The sequence below is a fragment of the Vitis riparia genome, unplaced genomic scaffold, assembly GCF_004353265.1.
Source record: "Vitis riparia cultivar Riparia Gloire de Montpellier isolate 1030 unplaced genomic scaffold, EGFV_Vit.rip_1.0 scaffold548_pilon_pilon, whole genome shotgun sequence".
Taxonomy (NCBI): domain Eukaryota; kingdom Viridiplantae; phylum Streptophyta; class Magnoliopsida; order Vitales; family Vitaceae; genus Vitis; species Vitis riparia.
The window spans coordinates 94,390-113,483 of NW_023269700.1; the positions used below are offsets into that span (position 1 = coordinate 94,390).

General features: G+C 35.8%; 1 long non-coding RNA gene across 1 annotated transcript in view; it reads right to left on the bottom strand.

Annotated features, from left to right (window-relative positions):
* Positions 1-596: 596 nt before the first annotated feature.
* The window catches only part of LOC117910040, a 32,059-nt gene continuing 13,561 nt past the window's right edge, over positions 597-19,094 (bottom strand). The window contains exons 3-4 of the long non-coding RNA XR_004650535.1: positions 4,459-4,568; positions 597-854 (exon numbers count right to left, since the gene is read on the bottom strand). This is a non-coding gene — a long non-coding RNA (uncharacterized LOC117910040). The remainder of the gene's footprint in view (positions 855-4,458; positions 4,569-19,094) is intronic.

Below are 19,094 nucleotides of genomic sequence, written 5' to 3' on the forward strand. Positions count from 1 at the left end.
TCATTATTGCCCATTTAATTCATTGGTGCTAGGTATTACAATCCATCTTCATGGAGATTTTTAATTCATTCCCTTTCCTAGAGTCTGTTTAGACCAACAACCTTCGTTCAATTCTTTTAGAGCATACCCTTTTCTAGGGATTACTTAGCAGACTCCCACTTTCTTTAGTGTACGAGGCATCCCCATCCAATAGTTTGTTTAGTGGAACTCCATTTCTTGAGGTTTTCTAGCACAACCGCTTTTGTTGGGATTGGGCATCCCCCTTGGTAGAGTTTGTTTGTGGCATGCCCCTTCCAGTCCTATTAGTAAATCCCCTTTCTTAATGTTCATTTACGACATTTTTCTTCCATAGGCTTTTTTAAGGGCATCTTGCTTACTCATTTTCTTAGAGCATCCCCCTTCCTTGAATTTGTTTAGAGAATTTTTCACACCCCAGTTTTTTTGTTATTCTTCAAACTAAATAATTGATACTCAAATATAGTATAAGTGCTCTCAAAAAAATTAAATATTGAGTTCTTGCTTGATTTTGTGCAAAAAGAGGATATGCAAAACCTATTATAAAGGAGTACAACCTGTATTAAACTTTGTAAGTCTTAGTTAATAAAATATGGTTCGTTTCTTAAAAGAAACTTATACTACGTTAATTTACATATATCAAAACCCCCTTGTTCACTACAGGTAGCCCTTACTACAAGTGTACTCGATAATTATATATATTACATCATTCCTACAAAAAGATTCAGCCTTTAATACAAAGACAAAGCCTCAAAAGACTTTCAATTGAGCAAACAACATCCAATCACCATAAAGCATTGCTCAAGCATTATTTCCTGCATAGGTTTCCTAGCCTGCATCTAAATGTGGAAGGGATAGGGTGAGTTCACAACTCAATAGGAAACTTTATAACAATCTAAAGCATACCCTTAAAAACCTTGAATTAAACCTTTAAAAGCATGGATGATAAACATTTTATAACCATTAACAAATGTGTAATCACGTCAAACATGTACGCATGTGTTTGCTGGTTTCATCCTTGCTTTTCCCCATCCATCCGTACACAATTGATAAATTGCTGAACCCCAACAATCTACACATCAGATATCAATGCTCCACAAGATACTCGATCAATATAATAATGACTATTCTAGGACATCACCCAAGGGGTAGGACCAACCCCGTGTCTTTAGGGACTAAAACCCAAGGGCAGGACCAGCCTCATACACCCACATCGAAGTGTCTTCCTCAAGGGCTTTACGGACTTTCACCCAAGGACCCACGGTCCCACATAAACAATATATCAAATGATAATGCCTGTAGCATCACATAAACACTTTCCACCAATCAATTCTCTGAATATCATCTGTGATAATTCCATATCCCTCTTGCAATGCAACCACACCATGAACCATTTCAACACATAGAACCATGAATCTTCATACCAATATATGTTCCAATATCATGGTAACTTTTTAATGCAATAAACCGAGATGCAATGACACATTAAAACATTTTATGAAATCAAGGAAAGAAATCAGATACACCATAGAATAGCATAAAATTCCCAACCTTACACCGACTTCCTTTTTGTGTTTCTTCTAAGAAGGCGATCTTTGCCTATTATGAGGAACTGAAATGAAACAACATAATTTAGGTTTCCTAACCATTAAAATTTATACAGTTTACTGTTGCTAATTTTTAATTCTCATATTCTCTAATCTATATACCTACATGTCTTCAAATCAAATTTGAATTGAATTAAACAATATTTACAATGCATATTAATTACCAAACACTAATTGTTTTGATTTTCTTAAAGCATAACATGTAACACCTAGTACTAATGAATTAAATAGGCAATAATGATTATCTTAGTACTTAAATTTAAGCATGCTTAATTAGATGTTAAAACTAGTTTAATGCTAATATTGTTTAATTATGAATTAAAATTTGATTAAGGTTAAGTGGGAGTAGTTAATGACTTAAGCATGCTTATTAGGTTCTTAGGGGTAGATTAAGGTTATGAAAACCTAAAGGAGGGCAATTGTCGGTTTTATTTTAGATAACTTGAAGGACTAAAGTGCAAAATTGGGAAATTGGAGTTAGTGGAATGCCACCTCCAACTTGGCTGGATTGGTGGCAACCATGTGGGCTGCCACCTTGTGCTTGGTTTCATGGAGACCCATTTATAAGGGGTTGCAGCTCGTTTTCCACCATTTCACCTACAGCAACTTGGGTTAGAGAGAAAATCTAGAGAGAGAAAGTGTAGATTTGAGGTAAGCAAGTTGTTTAATTTTGTAATTTTCGTTTATTTTGGTTCCTAATCGTATGCTTAAACAAATTAACGGTAAAATTTGTGTAAAAGTATAGTTTAATTAGCTATAAACAAGTTTTGATTAAAAATAACAATTAATTAAGGATTAAAGTATTTTAACTTAATTAGCTATAAACATGTTTATTTTAACGAACCATATTTTGTTAACTACAAGTTACAAAGTTTAATATAGGATGTACTATTTATAACAGATTTTGCATATCCTCTTTTTGCAAAAAAAATCAAGTAACTCAACATTTAATTTTTTAAGAGCACTTATACTGTATTTTAGTATCAATTGTTATGTTTGAAGAATAACAAAAAATTTGAGGTGTGACAGCTTGGTATCAGAGCATAAGGGATTAGATCCCTATTGTGGGCGATAGGTGGGGAGCCCAATAGGTGCACTAGAGTCATTATTATTGTGACATTGTTTTATTGAGTATGATATATTGATATTAAGTGAAAGGTTAAATGATGAATATTAGGTTTGTGTTTTTGTTGTGTTGATGACATTCCTTGTTGTATTGGTGTGAATATGCCTATTTATGATAATTGTGATCATGTTGCTTGTTTCAATTCTTGATCATTGAGAATCCATTACTGTGCCTATTAGTGGTTTGATTGTATTGTTTAAACATGCTTGATTTAATGAATAGCCTAAGGTGATGTATTGATAATCTAATCCTTGTATAATTCTTTAAGACAATGCCTAGAGCAAGGAACATACTAACCACAAGGCCTAGATGAACAATTAGACCATCTCCAATATCTCATGGTAATGTAAATGAGGGAAGACCTGCAATATGTCCAGTTGTTGGTTTTTAATTCCAGAATGTGAGCTTAATTTGGGAATTTTCTTGAAGCTGAGAATTGGATGAAAGAAATAAAGAAAATACTGGATGTAATGGTAGTGCCTGAGGAAGGGAGAGTATCTTTAGCTTCCTTCATGTTGAGAGATGAAGCAAACAACTGGTGGGATATGTATGATCAATTTGAGGAGCTGCTTTTGTCTAAATACTTTCCAGAGGACGTTAGAAGACAAAAAAGAGCTTAATTTATACACTTGGTTCAAAGGAACATGACAGTGACTGAATATGCTGCAAAGTTTACACAATTATCTAGATATGCTCAGAATGTGGTGGCAAATGAACAAATGTGAGCTGAACATCCAAGAGGGGTTGAGATTGAACATTAGAGCACAGGTGGCTCCCTTCATGCTCCGTACTTACAGTGAGGTTGTGGCAAGGGCTCTTGTTATAGAAAGGGAAATGGATGAAGCTCAAAGGTTGAGAAGCAGAAATTCTAGGTTTGGTGGTTCAGAAAAATGGGAACAAGATTTCAAGCCCCAGAAAGTGACTCATCCCCAGCAACAACCCAGAAAACAAGAGTGGTATAGTGGGACTATAGATTGGCCCAAGGGACCAAGGAGATGTTATGAGGAGGGGACATCTTAGGAGGGAGTTTAATTCATAATTAAACAGGATCAGCACTAAACTAGTTTTAACATCTAATTAAGCATTCTTAAAGTTAAGTAGTAAGATAATCATCATTGCCTATTTAATTCATTAGTACTAGGTACTACAAAAATCCATCTCTCTATAAGGAGGTAAACATGGCAATTCTTTTGGAAAAGCATCAGCAAATTCACAAAACATTGGAATGCAATCTATAGTTATCTTTTTTTTTTTGCCTTCTCCCAACATATTAAAAAGAAAATAGTGTAAACCATCCTTTCTTGACCACTTGTCATCTAGGTTTCGAACTAATGGAATAAATGTAAGCCTTTTGTCACCATAGAAACTTAAATATGAACCAGAAGAGATTTAGAATGTTACTTTCTTCAAATAACAATCTAATACAGCATGATGCCAGTCTAGCCAATCCATCCCCACAATTACATCAAAGGATGAAATATCAAGAAGAACCAGGTATATTGTAACTTCAAGATCCCCAATATAAAGTACACAAGCATTACACACCCACTCGGTTTCCACCTTACCACCCATAGGAGTCTCAACACATAATGAATAATGAAGGGGAACAAATTCTATGTCTAGCATGGAGGGGTGATGCAGAAATAAAAGAGTGAGTAGCTCAAAGATCAAATAAAACATGTGCCCAGGTGCTAAAACATAAGATCATACCTTCCACTAAGGCATTTGACTCTGTATTTTGTGACCCCAATGCATAAAATCTCCCTTGTTGTCCTTGCTCTAGCTTCTGTCCAGGCTTCCCTTGTCTAAAGTTGTAACAACTAGTACCAATGAATTAAATAGGCAATAGTGATTATCTTAGTACATAACTTTAAGCATGATTAATTAGATGTTAAAACTAGTTTAGTGCTAATCTTGTTTAATTATGAATTAAACTTTGATTAAGGTTAAGTGGGATTGGTTAATGACTTAAGCATGCTTATTAGGTTCTTAGGGGCTGATTAGGGTTATGAAAACCTAAAGGACTAATTGGCAACTATGGGTTTTATTTATGATAACTTGAAGGACTAAAGTGCAAAATTGGGAAATTGGAGTTTGTGGAATGCCAGTTCCTACAGGCCACCTCGTGCTTGGCTACTTAGAGACCCCTTTAAAAGGGGCTACAGCTCATTTTGCACCAGTTCACCTACAGCAATTTGGGTTAGAGAGGATGTAGAGAGAGAAATTGTAGATTTGAGGTAAGCAAGTTGTTTATTTTTTTAATTTTTGTTTATTTTGGTTCCTAATGGTATGCTGAAAAGAATTAATGGTAAAATTTGTGTAAAAGTTTAGTGTAATTAGCTATAACCACGTTTTAGTTAAAAAAAAATCACAATTAATTAAAGTTTAAAGTATTTTAGCTTAAGTATTTAATAATGGTAAGATGGGCATGAATCTTTATTTAATTTTGTTTGATTGAAAAATACATTAGTAAACATGTGATTTGTTAATAGGATAGGCTTTAAGAAAATCAAAAGAATTATTGTTTGGATTATTCATTGGGGAATATGTGAATTTTTTTTTAAAAAAAATAACAATAAGTTGTTAAAAATTAGTAAGAAAGGAAAATTTCATAAGATTTAAGAGAATAAATTTTAATGGTTAGGAAAACCTAAATTATGTTGTTTCATTTTATTTCCTCATAATAGAAGAAACACAAAAAGGAAACCGGTGTAAGGTAGGGAATGTTATACTATCCAAGGGTGCGTCTCGATTTATTGTGTTGAAATGTTACATTGAAATTAGAACGCATATTTGTATGAAGATTCATGGTTCAGTGTTGTGGAAATGCTTCATGGTGTGGTTGCATTAACAAAAGGATATGGAATAATCATAGATGATATTCAGAGAATTGATTGGTGGAAGTACTTATGCGATGCTAAAAGCATTATATTATGATATATTATTTATGTGGGTCCTTGGCCAAAAGTCCCTAAAGCCCTCGAGGAAGACACTTCGATGTGGGTGTATGGGGTTGGTCCTGCCCTTGGGTATGAGTTGCAAAAGACACAGGGTATGACTTGCCCTTGGGTGAGGTCCCAGAATAGTCAGTATTATATTGATCGGGTATTCTTATGGAGCATTGATATCTGATGTGTAGATTGGTGGGAGTTATCAATTTATCAGTTAATGGTTATAAAATGTTTATCATGCATGCTATTAAACGTTTAATTCAAGGTTTTTAAAGGGTATGCTTAAGATGGTTATAAACTTTCTTACTGAGTTGTGAAGTCACCCTATCCCTCCCACCTCCAAATACAAGTCAAAAGAACTATGCAGGAAATAATGCTTGAGCAATGCTTTGATGTTGTTTGCCCACATTGAAAGTCTTTTGAGACCTTGCCATGTACACTTGTAGTATGGGCTACCCGTAGTGAATAATTGGGTTTTGGTATACGTAAATTAATGTAGTACAAGTTTCTTTTGTGAAACAAAACATATTTTGTTAACTAATAGTCACAAAGTTTAATACAGGATGTACTCTTTATAACAAGTTTTACGTATCCTCTTTTTGCACAAAATCAAGCAGGAACTCAACATTTAAATTTTTTAGAGCAATTATACTGTATTTGAGTATCAATTGTTTAGTTTGAAGAACAACAAAAACCAGGGTGTGACAAGAGTTTCCTTCCTTGGATTCATGAGTTCATATGCTGAAATTGTCGTTGACATCATGATGATGAGAACCTAGGATGACATCACGATGATGAGAACAATAACAAACAACCAACTAAGCTTGGGTAGAACCTAGGATGGTATGCAGACGATTGGACACAAAGTTAACTCAACTTGGATATAGATAGAACCTAGGATGACGTCCTAGTGATCAGAAATCAGAGGAACAAACAAATAAACTTAGATTAAAACTAGGATAGTAACCCAATCATGGGTAACTAAAGGAACTAAGAATGAAAAGAAGATAGAACCAAGAATTATGGTCCAAAGATGAGCAATCAAAAGAAAAAATGAATTAGCTTCAATAGAACCTAGGATGGCATCACGATGATGAGAACAATAACAAACAACCAACTAAGCTTGGGTAGAACCTAGGATGGTGTGCAGACGATCGGACACAAAGTTAACTCAAATTGGATATAGATAGAACCTAGGATCACATCCTAGTGATCAGAAATCAGAGGAACAAACCAATAAACTTAGATTAAAACTAGGATAGTAACCCAATCACGGGTAACTAAAGGAACTAAGAATGAAAAGAAGACAGAAGCAAGAATTATGGTCCAAAGATGAGCAATCAAAAGAACAAATGAATTAGCTTCAATAGAACCTAGGATGGCAACTCAATGATGTGAAACTAAATCAACTAAGAATGAAAATGAATAAAACTATGAACGGCATTGCAATGATGAGCAATCTCGAGAACAAATGATTATGTTTAGACAGAACCTAGGATGACATCCTGATTATGGGGTGAAGGACGAAGGATACCCTAAAAACACTTAAGGAAGTGGGATGGCCTAAACGATGCCCTTAATAAACTTAATGAAGGGAATTCTCTTCACAAAGTAAATGAAGGATGCTCTAAGCAAATTCGACCAAGCGGAATGCCCTTAAAAGAGCCAATGGAAGAAGAACGTCGTAAATGAACATTAAGAAGGGGGATTCACTAATAAGACTTATAGAAAGGGCATGCCCCAAACAAAAGAAAAACGGTTGTGCAAAAAACCCTCAAGAAATGGAGTTGCGCTAAAGAAACTAATGCATGGGGATGCCCTACTACACTAAAGGAAGTGGGAGTCTGCTAAGTAATCCCTAGGGAAGGAGGGTATGCCCTGAAAGAATTGAAGGAAGTTGGGTGGTCTAAACAAACTCTAAGAAAGGGAATGAATTGAAAATCTCCAGGAAGATGGATGGCCTATGAAACTGAAGGAAGGGCGATAGACTAAAACTAAATCAAGGTAGTTTGAGAACCCAATGAATAGGAATGTCCTAAAAAAAATAGAGGAATGGGAGTACCCTAATAACACTCGAGGAAAGAGGATGCTCGAAATGAAACTCAAGGAATAGGGCTTATCCTTAAACAAACTCATAGGATGGAGTCCTGATTATGAGAAACCAAAGGAACGAACAATGAACATAGGCCGAACCTAGGATGACATCACAATGATGAGAACAATAACAAACAACCAAGTAATCCCTAGGGAAGGGTATGCCCTAAAAGAATTGAAGGAAGTTGGTCTAAACAAACTCTAGGAAAGGGAATGAATTAAAAATCTCCATGAAGATGGATGACCGAAGAAAATGAAGGAAGGGCGATGGACTAAACTAAATCAAGGTAGTTTGTAGCCAAGTGAACAAACATGTCCTAAAAAAATAGAGGAAAGTGAATACCCTAACAACAATCGAGGAAAGAGAATACCTTAAAGAAACTCAATCAAGGGGAATACCCTGAACAAACTTAGGGAATGGGATGCCCAACAAACAACCAAGGAAGGAGGATGTCCTAAACATACTTAACGAATACGGCATACCCTTAAACAAACTCATAGGATGGCTTCCTAATTATGAGAAACCAAAGGAACATACGAATAGGCTTAGATAGTTCACTATGATGGGCACCAAAGGAGCGGACAATGATTATTGGCCAAACCTAGGATTGCATCCAAATGCTTGGAACCCAAAGGAGCCAAGAAAAAACCTAGATGGAAACTAGGATGACATCACAATGATAAGAAATATAACAAACAAACAACTAAGCTTAGTTAGAACCTAGGATGGTATGTAGAGGATCGAACACAAATTTAACTCAAATTGGATATAAATAGAACCTAGGATAACATCCTAGTGATGAGAAAAAAGAGGATGAAACAACTAAACCTACATTAAAACTAGGATAGTAACCCAATGATGGGTAACTAAAGGAACTAAGAATGAATAGAGATAGAACCAAGAATTATGGTCCAATGGTGAGCAATCCAAAGAACAAACGAATTAACTTAGATAACACCAAGAATAGAATCTCAATGATGTGAAACTAAACAAACCAAGAATGAAAATGAATTGAACTATGAATCGCATTCCAATGATGTGCAATATCAGGAACAATTGATTATGTTTAGATAGAACCTAGAATGACATCCTGATTATGAGGTGAAGGATGAGGGATACCCTAAACAAACTTAAGGAAGTGGGATGCCCTAAACGATTCCCTTAATAAACTTAATGAAGGGAATTCTCTAGTCAAAGTCAAGGAAGGGTGTTGCTCTAAGCAAATTCGAGTAAGTGGGATGCCCTTAAAAAGCCAATGGAAGAAGAACGTCATATATGAACTTTAAGAAAGTGGATTCACTAGTAAGACTCATAGAAAGGGCATACCACAAACAAACGCTACCAAGGGGGATGCCCAATCCCATCAAAATCAGTTGTGCTAAAAAACCTCAAGAAATGGAGTTGCGCTAAACAAACTACTACATGGGGATGCCCTACTACACTAAAGGGGGATGACGAATCCAAACAAAAGCAGTTGTGCTAAAAAAGGTCAAGAAATGGAGTTGCGCTAAACAAATTATTGGATGGGGATGCCCTACTACATTAACGGAAGTGGGAGCTTTCTAAGTAATCTCTAGGAAAGGGTATGCCCTAAAAGAATTGAAGGAGGGTTGTTGATCTGAACAAACTCTAGGAAAGCGAATGAATTACAAATCTCCATGAAGATGGGTGACCTAAGAAACTGAAAGAAGGGTGATAGACAATAGTAAATCAAGGTAGTTTCATAGCCCAATGAACAAGAATGTTCTAAAAAAATTGAGGAATGGGAATACCCTAATAACACTCGAGGAAAGAGGATACCCAAAAACGGGAACACCGTAAACAAATTCAACGTAGGGGATGCCCGAAAACAACTTAAGGAACGAGGACGTCCTGAACATAATCAAGGAATAATGCATACCCTTAAACAAATTCATAGAATGGCGTCCTACTTATGAGAAACAAAAGGAATAGACGAATAAGCTTAGATAGTACACAATGATGGGAAACCAAAGGAACAAACAACGAACATAGGCTGAACCTAGAATTGTATCCAAATGTTTGGAACCCAAAGGAACTAAGAACAAACCCTGATAGAAATGACATCCCAATGATGAGAAACATAACAAACAACTGACTAAGCTTAGGTAGAACCTAGGATGGTATCCAGACGATCAGACAAAAAAATTAAGTCATATTGGATATAGACAGAACTTAGGATGATGTTCGAGTTATGAGAAATCAAAGGAATAAACGAATGAACTTAGATTAAAACTAGGATAGTAACCCAATGACGGGTAACTTAAAGACCTAAGAATGAACAGAGATACAACCAAGAATTATGGTCGAATGATGAGCAATCAAAAGAAAAAAACGAATTAGCTTAGATAGAACCTAGGATGGCTTCTCAATGATGTGAAACTAAACAAACTAAGAATGGCATGCCAATGATAAGCAATCTCGGGAACAAATGATTCTTTATAGATAGAGCATAGGATGACATCCTGATTATGGGGGTGAAGGACGAGGGATACCCTAAAAAAACTTATGGAAGTGGGATACCCTAAACGATCCCCTTAATGAGGGGAATTCTCTAAAGAAAGTCAAGGAAGGGGGATGCACTAAGAAAATTCAAGCAAGCGGGATGCCCTTAAAAAACCAATGGAGGAACAACATTGTAAATGAACTTTAAGAAGGCGGATTCACTAATAAGACTCAAAGAAAGGGCATGCCAGAAACAAACTCTACTAAGGACGATGGCCAATCCCAACAAAAGTGGTTGTGCTAAAAAAACATCAAGAAATAGAGTTGCAGTAAAGAAACTAGTGGATAGGGATGCCCTACTACACTAAAGAAAGTGGGAGTCTACTAAGTAATTCCTAGGAAAGGGTTTGCCCTCAAAGAATTGAAGGAAGTTGGTTGGCCTAAACAAACTCTAGGAAAGGGAATGAATTAAAAATCTCCATGAAGAATGATGACCTAAGAAACTCAAGGAAAGATGATGGACTAAAGTAAATCAAGGTAGTTTGACAACCCAATGAACAGGAATGTTCTAAAAAAATAGAGGAATGGGAATACACTACTTACACTCGAGGAAAGAGGATGCCCTAAAGAAACTGATCTGCCTTTTGGTTCTCCCCGAAAACGACCTTCCTTTTTTAAACCCATTTTGAAAGAACTTGAAAAAAGAATTAGAAAATTTAAAAACAAGTGTTTTCTAGTTCTAACAGTTTTAAAAGAACGAACAAAATTGTTTATATTTTTAAGGGTCTCAAAAGAAACAAAAAAATGGGTTATCAAAAGTGTTCTATTTATAAATATAAAAAAAATAATAAAAGAACTCTTAAAAATAAATCCAACTCTATTATTTGGATTGAGAGAAGTATATGAATCTAGTGAAACTCAAAAACAAAAGGATTCGATAATCAATAATCAGATGATTCAAAAATCGTCTATTCAAATTCGATCTATGAATTGGACAAATTATTCACTGACAGGGGAATACCCTAAACAAACTCAAGGAAGGGGATGCCCGAAAACAACTAAAGGAAGGAGGATGTCCTTAACATACTAAAGGAATACGGTGTACCCATAAAAAAATTCTTAGGATGGTGTTCTAATGATAAGAAACAAAATGAACAGACGAATAAGCTTCGATAATTCACAATGGAGGGAAACAAAAAGAACGAACAATGAACATAGGCCGAACCTAGGACTCCATCAAATTGTTTGGAACTCAAAGGGACTAAGAACAAACCTTTATAGAAACTAGGACGACATCACAATGATGAGAAACATAACAAACAACCAACTAAGCTTAGGTAGAACCTAGGACGGTATGCAAACGATCGGACACAAAATTTACTCAAATTTGATATACATAGAAGCTAAACAAACTAAGAATGAAAATGAATAGAAGAATGAATGGCATTCCAATGATGAGCAATCTCGAGAACAAATTATCATGTTTAGATAGACCCTAGGATGACATCCTAATTATGGGGTGAAGGACGAGGGATACCCTGAACAAATTTCAAGAAGTGGGATGCCCTAAACAATCCCCTTAATAAACTTAATGAGGGGAATTCTCTAAACAAAGTCAAGGAAGGGGGATGCACTAAGCAAATTCAAGCAAGCGGGATGCCTTTACAAAACCAATAGAAGAACAACATTGTAAACGAAATTTAAGGCGGCGCATTCACTAATAAGACTCAAAGAAAGGGCATGCAACAAACAAACTCTACTAAGGATGATGGCCAAGCCCAACAAAAGTGGTTGTGCTAAAACAATATCAAGAAATGGAGTTGCGCTAAAGAAACTACCGGATGGGGATGCCCTACTACACTAAAGGAAGTGGGAGTATGCTAAGTAATCCCTAGGTAAAGGTATGCGCTCAAAGAATTGAAGGAAGTTGGTTGGCCTAAACAAACTCTAGGAAAGGGAATGAATTAAAACTCTCCATGAAGATGGATGACCTAAGAAACTCAAGGAAAGATGATGGACTAAAGTAAATCAAGGTAGTTTGATAGCCCAATGAACAGGAATCCCCTAATAACACTCCAGGAAAGAGGATGCCCTAAATAAACTCAATGAAGAGGAATATCCTAAACAAACTTAAGGAAGGGGATGTCCTCAACATACTAAAGGAATAGGGTGTCCCCTTTAACAAATTCATAGGATGGTGTTCTAATGATGAGAAACAAAAGGAACATATAAATAAGCTTCGATAATTCACAATGAGGGGAAACCAAAGGAACAAACAATGAACATAGGCCAAACCTAGGCCTCCATCGAATTGTTTGGAACCCAAAGGGACTAAGAACAAAACTTTATAGAAACTAGGACGACATCACAATGATGAGAAACATAACAAACAACCAACTAAGCTTAGGTAGAACCTAGGATGGTATTCAAACGATCGAACACAAGATTAACTAAAATTGGATATAGATAGAACCTAGCATGGCATCTCAATGATGTGAAACTAAACAAAAAAAGAATGAAAATGAATAGAAGAATGAATGGCATTCCAATGATGTGCAATCTCGAGAACAAATTATCATGTTTAGATAGAACCTAGGATGACATCCTGATTATGGGGTGAAGGACGAGGGATACCCTGAACAAATTTCAAGAAGTGGGATGCCCAAAACAATCCCCTTAATAAACTTAATGAGGGGAATTCTCTAAACAAAGTCAAGGAAGGGGGATGCACTAAGAAAATTCAAGCAAGCGGGATGCCCTTAAAAAGCCAATGGAAGAACAACATCGTAAATGTACTTTAAGAAGGCGGATTCACTAATAAGACTCAAAGAAAGGGTATGCCACAAACAAACTCTACTAAAGAGGATGGCCAATCCCAACAACAGTGGTTGTGCTAAAAAAACATCAAGAAATGGAGTTGCGCTAAAGAAACTACTGGATAGGGATGCCCTACTACACTAAAGGAGGTGGGAGTCTGCTAAGCAATCCCTAGGAAGGGTATGCCCTCAAAGAATTGAAGAAAGTTTGTTGGCCTAAACAAATTCTAGGAAAGGGAATGAATTAAAAATCTCCATGAAGATGGATGACCTAAGAAACTCAAGGAAAGATGATGGACTAAAGTAAATCAAGGTAGTTTGATAGCCCAATGAACAAGAATGTTCTAAAAAAAAAATAGAGGAATGGGAATCCCCTAATAACACTTGCGGAAAGTGGATGCCCTAAATAAACTCAATGAAGGGGAGTACCCTAAACAAACTCAATGAAGGGGAGTACCCTAAACAAACTCAATGAAGGGGAGTACCCTAAACAAACTCAAGGAAGGGGATGCCTAAAAACAACTCAAGGAAGGAGGATGTCCTCAACATACTAAAGGAATAGGGTGTACCCTTACACAAATTCATAGGATGGTGTTCTAATGATGAGAAAAAAAATGAACATATGAATAAGATTCGATAATTCACTATGGAGGGAAACCAAACGAACGAACAATGAACATAGGCCGAACCTAGAACTCCATCGAATTGTTTGGAACCCAAAGGGACTAAGAACAATCCTTTATAGAAACTAGGATGACAATACAATGTTTAGAAACGTAACACACAACCAACTAAGCTTATGTAGAACCTAGGATGGTATGCTAACGATCAGACAAAAAATTAACTCAAATTGGATATAGATAAAACCTAGGATGGCATCTATAAGATGTGAAATTACAAACTAAGAATGAAAATAAATAGAACTATGAATGGCATTCCAATGATGAGCAATCTCAGGAACAAATTATTATGTTTAGATAGAACTTAGGATGACGTCCTGATTATGGGGTGAAGGACGAGGGATACCCTTAACAAACTTAAGGAAGTGGGATGGCCTAAACAATGGCCTTAATAAACTTAATGAAGGGAATTATCTAAACAAAGTGAAGGTAGCGGGAATACTCTAAGTAAATTCGAGTAAGGGATGCCATTAAAAAGCCAATGGAAGAAAAATGTCGTAAATGAACATTAAGAAGGGGGGATTCTATACAACCTAGTACTAATGAATTAAATAGGCAATAATGATTATCTTTGTACTTAACATTAAGCATGCTTAATCAGATGTGAAAACTAGTTTAGTGCTAATCTTGTTTGATTATGAATTAAAGTTTGATTAAGGTTAAGTGGGATTAGTTAATGACTTAATCATGTTTATTAGGTTCTTAGGGGCTAATTAGGGTTATGAAAACCTAAAGGACTAATGGGCAATTATGGGTTTTATTTTTTATAAATTGGAGGACTAAAGTGCAAAATTGGGAAATTGGAGTTAGTGGAATGCCACCTCCTACTTATTGGTGGCAGCCATGTGGGCTGTCACCTCGTGCTTGGTTTCATGGAGACCCCTTTATAAGGGTGCAACTCGTTTTCCACCATTTCACCTGCAGCAACTTGGGTTAGAGAGAGACTCAAGAGAGAGAAAGTGTAGATTTGAGGTAAGCAAGTTGTTTAATTTTGCAATTTTCGTTTATTTTGATTCCTAATGGTATAAACATGTTTTAATTAAAAATCACAATTTATTAAGGATTAAAGTATTTTAACTTAAGTGTTTTATTAATGGTAAGATAAGCATAAATCTTCGTTTAATCTGTTTTGATTGAAAAATAGATTAGTAGACATGTGATTAATTAGATTATTAGGTCACTTCTGATTTGTCAATGGGTTAGGCTTTAAAAAAATCAAAACAATTAGTGTTTGATAAGTAATTAGGGAAATTAATATGCATTGTAAATATTGTTTAATTCAATTCAAATTTGATTAGAAAACCTATAGGTCTATAGATTAGAGAATGAGAGAATTAAAAATTAGCAGTAGTAAACTGTATAAATTTTCACGGTTAGGAAATCTTAATGATGTTGTTTCATTTCAGTCCCTTGTAATAAGCAAAGATCGCCTAGTTAGAAAAAACACAAAAAGGAAGTCGGTGTAAGGTAGGGAATTTTATGCTATCCCATAGTGTATCTGATTTCTTTCCTTGAAACATTTATTGGAAATTTCATGTCATTTCTATGATTTCATTAAATGTTTTATATGTCATTGCATCTTGGTTTATTGTGTTGAAATGTTACATTGAGATTGGAACGCATATTGGTGTGGAGATACATGGTTCTGTGTTGTGGAAATGGTCTATGGTATGGTTGCATGGCAAGAAGGAAATGGAATAATCACGGATGATATTCATTGAATTGGTTGGTGGGAAGTGTCTATGTGGGATCGTGGGTCTTTGGGTGAAAGTCCTTAAAGCCCTCGAGGAAGACACTCCAATGTGGGTGTATGGGGTTGGTCCTCCCCCTGGGTTTTAGTCCTTAAAGACACGGGGTTGGTCCTGCCCTTGGGTATAAGTCCCAAAAGACACGGGGTATGACTGTCCCTTGGGTGATGTCCCAGAATAGTCATTATATTGATCGACTATCTTATTGAACATGGATATTTGATGTGTAGATTGTTGGGAGTCAGCAGTTTATCACTTGTGAAAGGAGGGATGGAGAAAAGCAAGGATCAAAGTAGCAAACACATGCATACATGTTTGTCATGATTACACATTTGTTAACAATCATAAAATGTTTATCATCCATTCTTTTAAACGTTTAATTCAAGGTTTATAAGGGTATGCTTTGGATTGTTATAAACTTTCCTACTGAGTTGTGAACTCACCCTATCCCTTCCACCTTTAGATGCAGGTCAGAAGACCTACGCAAAAAATAATGCTTGAGCAATGCTTTACTGAGATTGGATGTTGTTTGCTCAATCGAAAGTCTTTTGAGGTTTTGCCTTTCTATTAAATACTGAATCTCTTTGTAGGAATGATCTAATATATGTACTTGTCAAGTACACTTGTAGTAAGGGCTACCCGTAGTGAACAATGAGGTTTTGATATATGTAAATTAACATAGTATAAGTTTATTTTAAGAAACGAACTATATTTTGTTAACTATATTCTCTTTTTGCACAAAATAAAGCAAGAACTCAACATTTAATTTTTTGAGAGCACTTATACTGTATTTGAGTATCAATTGTTTAGTTTGAAGAATAAAAAAAAAAATTGGGGTGTGACGTATTCACTAATAAGACTTATAGAAAGGACATGCCACAAACAAACTCTACTAAGGACAATGGCCAATCCCAACAAAAGTGGTTGTGCTAAAAATACATCAAGAAATAGAGTTGCGCTAAATAAACTACTGGATAGGGATGCCCTACTACACTAAAGGAAGTGGTAGTCTGGTAAGTAATCCCTAGGAAAGGATATGCCCTCAAGGAATTGAAGGAAGTTGGTTGGCCTAAACAAACTCTAGGAAAGGGAATGAATTAAAAATCTCCATATAGATGGATGACCTAAGAAACTCAAGGAAAGATGAGGGAGTAAAGTAAATCAAGGTAGTTTGAGAGCCCAATGAACAGGAATGTTCTAAAAAAAAATAAAGGAATGGGAATACCCTAATAACACTCTAGGAAAGAGGATGCCCTAAATAAACTCAATGAAGGGGAATACCCTAAACAAACTCAAGGAAGGAGGATGTCCTCAACATACTAAAGGAATAGGGTGTACCCTTAAACAAATACATAGGATGGTGTTCTAATGAAGAGAAACAAAAGGAACATACAAATAAGCTTCGATAATTAACAATGGAGGGAAACCAAATGAACGAACAATGAACATAGGTCGAACCTAGGACTCCATCGAATTATTTGAAACCCAAGGGGACTAAGAACAAACCTTTATAGAAACTAGGATGACATCACAATGATGAGAAACACAACAAACAACCAAGTAAGCTTAGGTAGAATCTAGATGGTATGGAGATGATCGGACACAAAATTAACTCAAATTGTATATAGATAGAACCTAGGATGGCATCTACATGATGTGAAACAAACAAACTAAGAATGAAAATGAATAGAACTATTGATGAGAATAAACAAGCATTCAAGGATCCATTGCATGTTCCAGTTGGGCCTATTACTAAAGCAAGATCTAAGAAGATCAAAGAAGCACTTAATGGGCTAATTCAAGAGATTTGGGCTGATTATAACGCAGGACATTCCAAGTTTGGCCCCAAGGAAGATGAAGGTGTAATAAATTTAATCCAAGCTATTGAGGGCTAATCTGGCTTGATTGGGCATGATTTATGGCATGGATTAATGACTGATTGACTTTCCAACTTCATATCAGTTATTTCCTATTCTAGAGCTTCTAAATTCAGGCCAAATCTACCTTAATTTTAGGCTTATATTATTTAGAACATTTTTTTTTAGCTATTTTCCTATTTTGGATCTGCTAATTTCAGACCAAATCAACCTTTATTTAGGGTTTTAATATTTAGTACCTTTTTTAGTTTAGGGTTTTAATATTTAGTAAGTTTTTTTCATCACATATAAATAGCACGCACTCATTGTAATAGGGGATAATTTTTATTGAATAAAAAAATCAGAAAATGTGAGGCTTTGCTCTTCATTTGGTTCTTCAAAAACTGTGAACTTATCAGGGATTCTTCCTTGTGGCGTTCAAACCTTATACTTTCGGTTTGTGATTCCATTATAATCATTGGGTCAAGGTCTGTTACTTATACTTTTGGTTCGCATTTCACTTATAAACGTTGGGTCAAGGTTCTATAAAAAATCTGTATTTTAGCTTTCTTGGGCAATTATTCCAATACTCTTTCTTGAGTCTCAAATCGTGTCGATTGAGATTCGCATCAACTATTAATGGCGTTCGAATGATGAGCAATCTCTAGAACAAATTATTATGTTTAGATAGAACTTAGGATGACATCCTGATTTTGGGGTGAAGGACAAGGGATAACCTAAAAAAACTTAGGGAAGTGGGATGCCCTAAACGATCCCCTTAATCAACTTAATGAGGGGAATTCTCTAAACAAAGTCAAGGAAGGGGGATGCACTCAGCAAATTAAGGTAAGCGGGATGCCCTTCAAAAACAAATGGAAGAACATCATCGTAAATGAAATTTAAGAAGGCGGATTCACTAATAAAAGGGCATGCCACAAACAAACTCTACTAAGGACGATGGCCAATCCCAACAAAAGTGGTTGTTCTAAAACAACATCAAGAAATGGAGTTGCGCTAAAGAAACAACTGGATAGGGATGCCCTACTACACTAAAGGATGTGGGAGTCTTCTAAGTAATCCCTAGGAAAGGGTATGCCCTATAAAAATTGAAAGAGGTTGGTTGGCCTAAACAAACTCTAGGAAAGGGAATGAATTAAAAATCTCCACGAAGAAGGATGACCTAAGAAACTCAAGGAAAGATGAGGGACTAAAGTAAATCAAGGTAGTTTGATAGCCCAATGGAATGGAATATTCTAAAAAAAAAATAGAGTAATGGGAATACCCTAATAACACTCGAGGAAAGAGGATGCCCTAAATAAACTCAATGAACAGGAATACCCTAAACAAACTCGAGGAAAGGGATGCCTGAAAGCAACTTAAGGAAGGAGGATATCCTCAACAAACAAAAGGAATAGGGTGTACCCTTAAACAAATTCATAGGATGGTGTTCTAATGATGAGAAACAAAAGGAACGTACGAATAAGCTTCGATAATTCCCAATGGAGGGAAACCAAACAAACACAACGAACATAGGCCAAACCTAGGACTCCATCGAAAACTTTGGAACCCAAAGGGACTAAGAACAAACATAACAAACAACCAACAAAGCTTAGGTAGAACCCAGGATGGTATGCACACAATCGGACACAAAATTAACTCAAATTGGATATAGATAGAACTTAGGATGGCATCTAAATGATGTGAAACTAAACAAAATAAGAATGAAAATGAATAGAA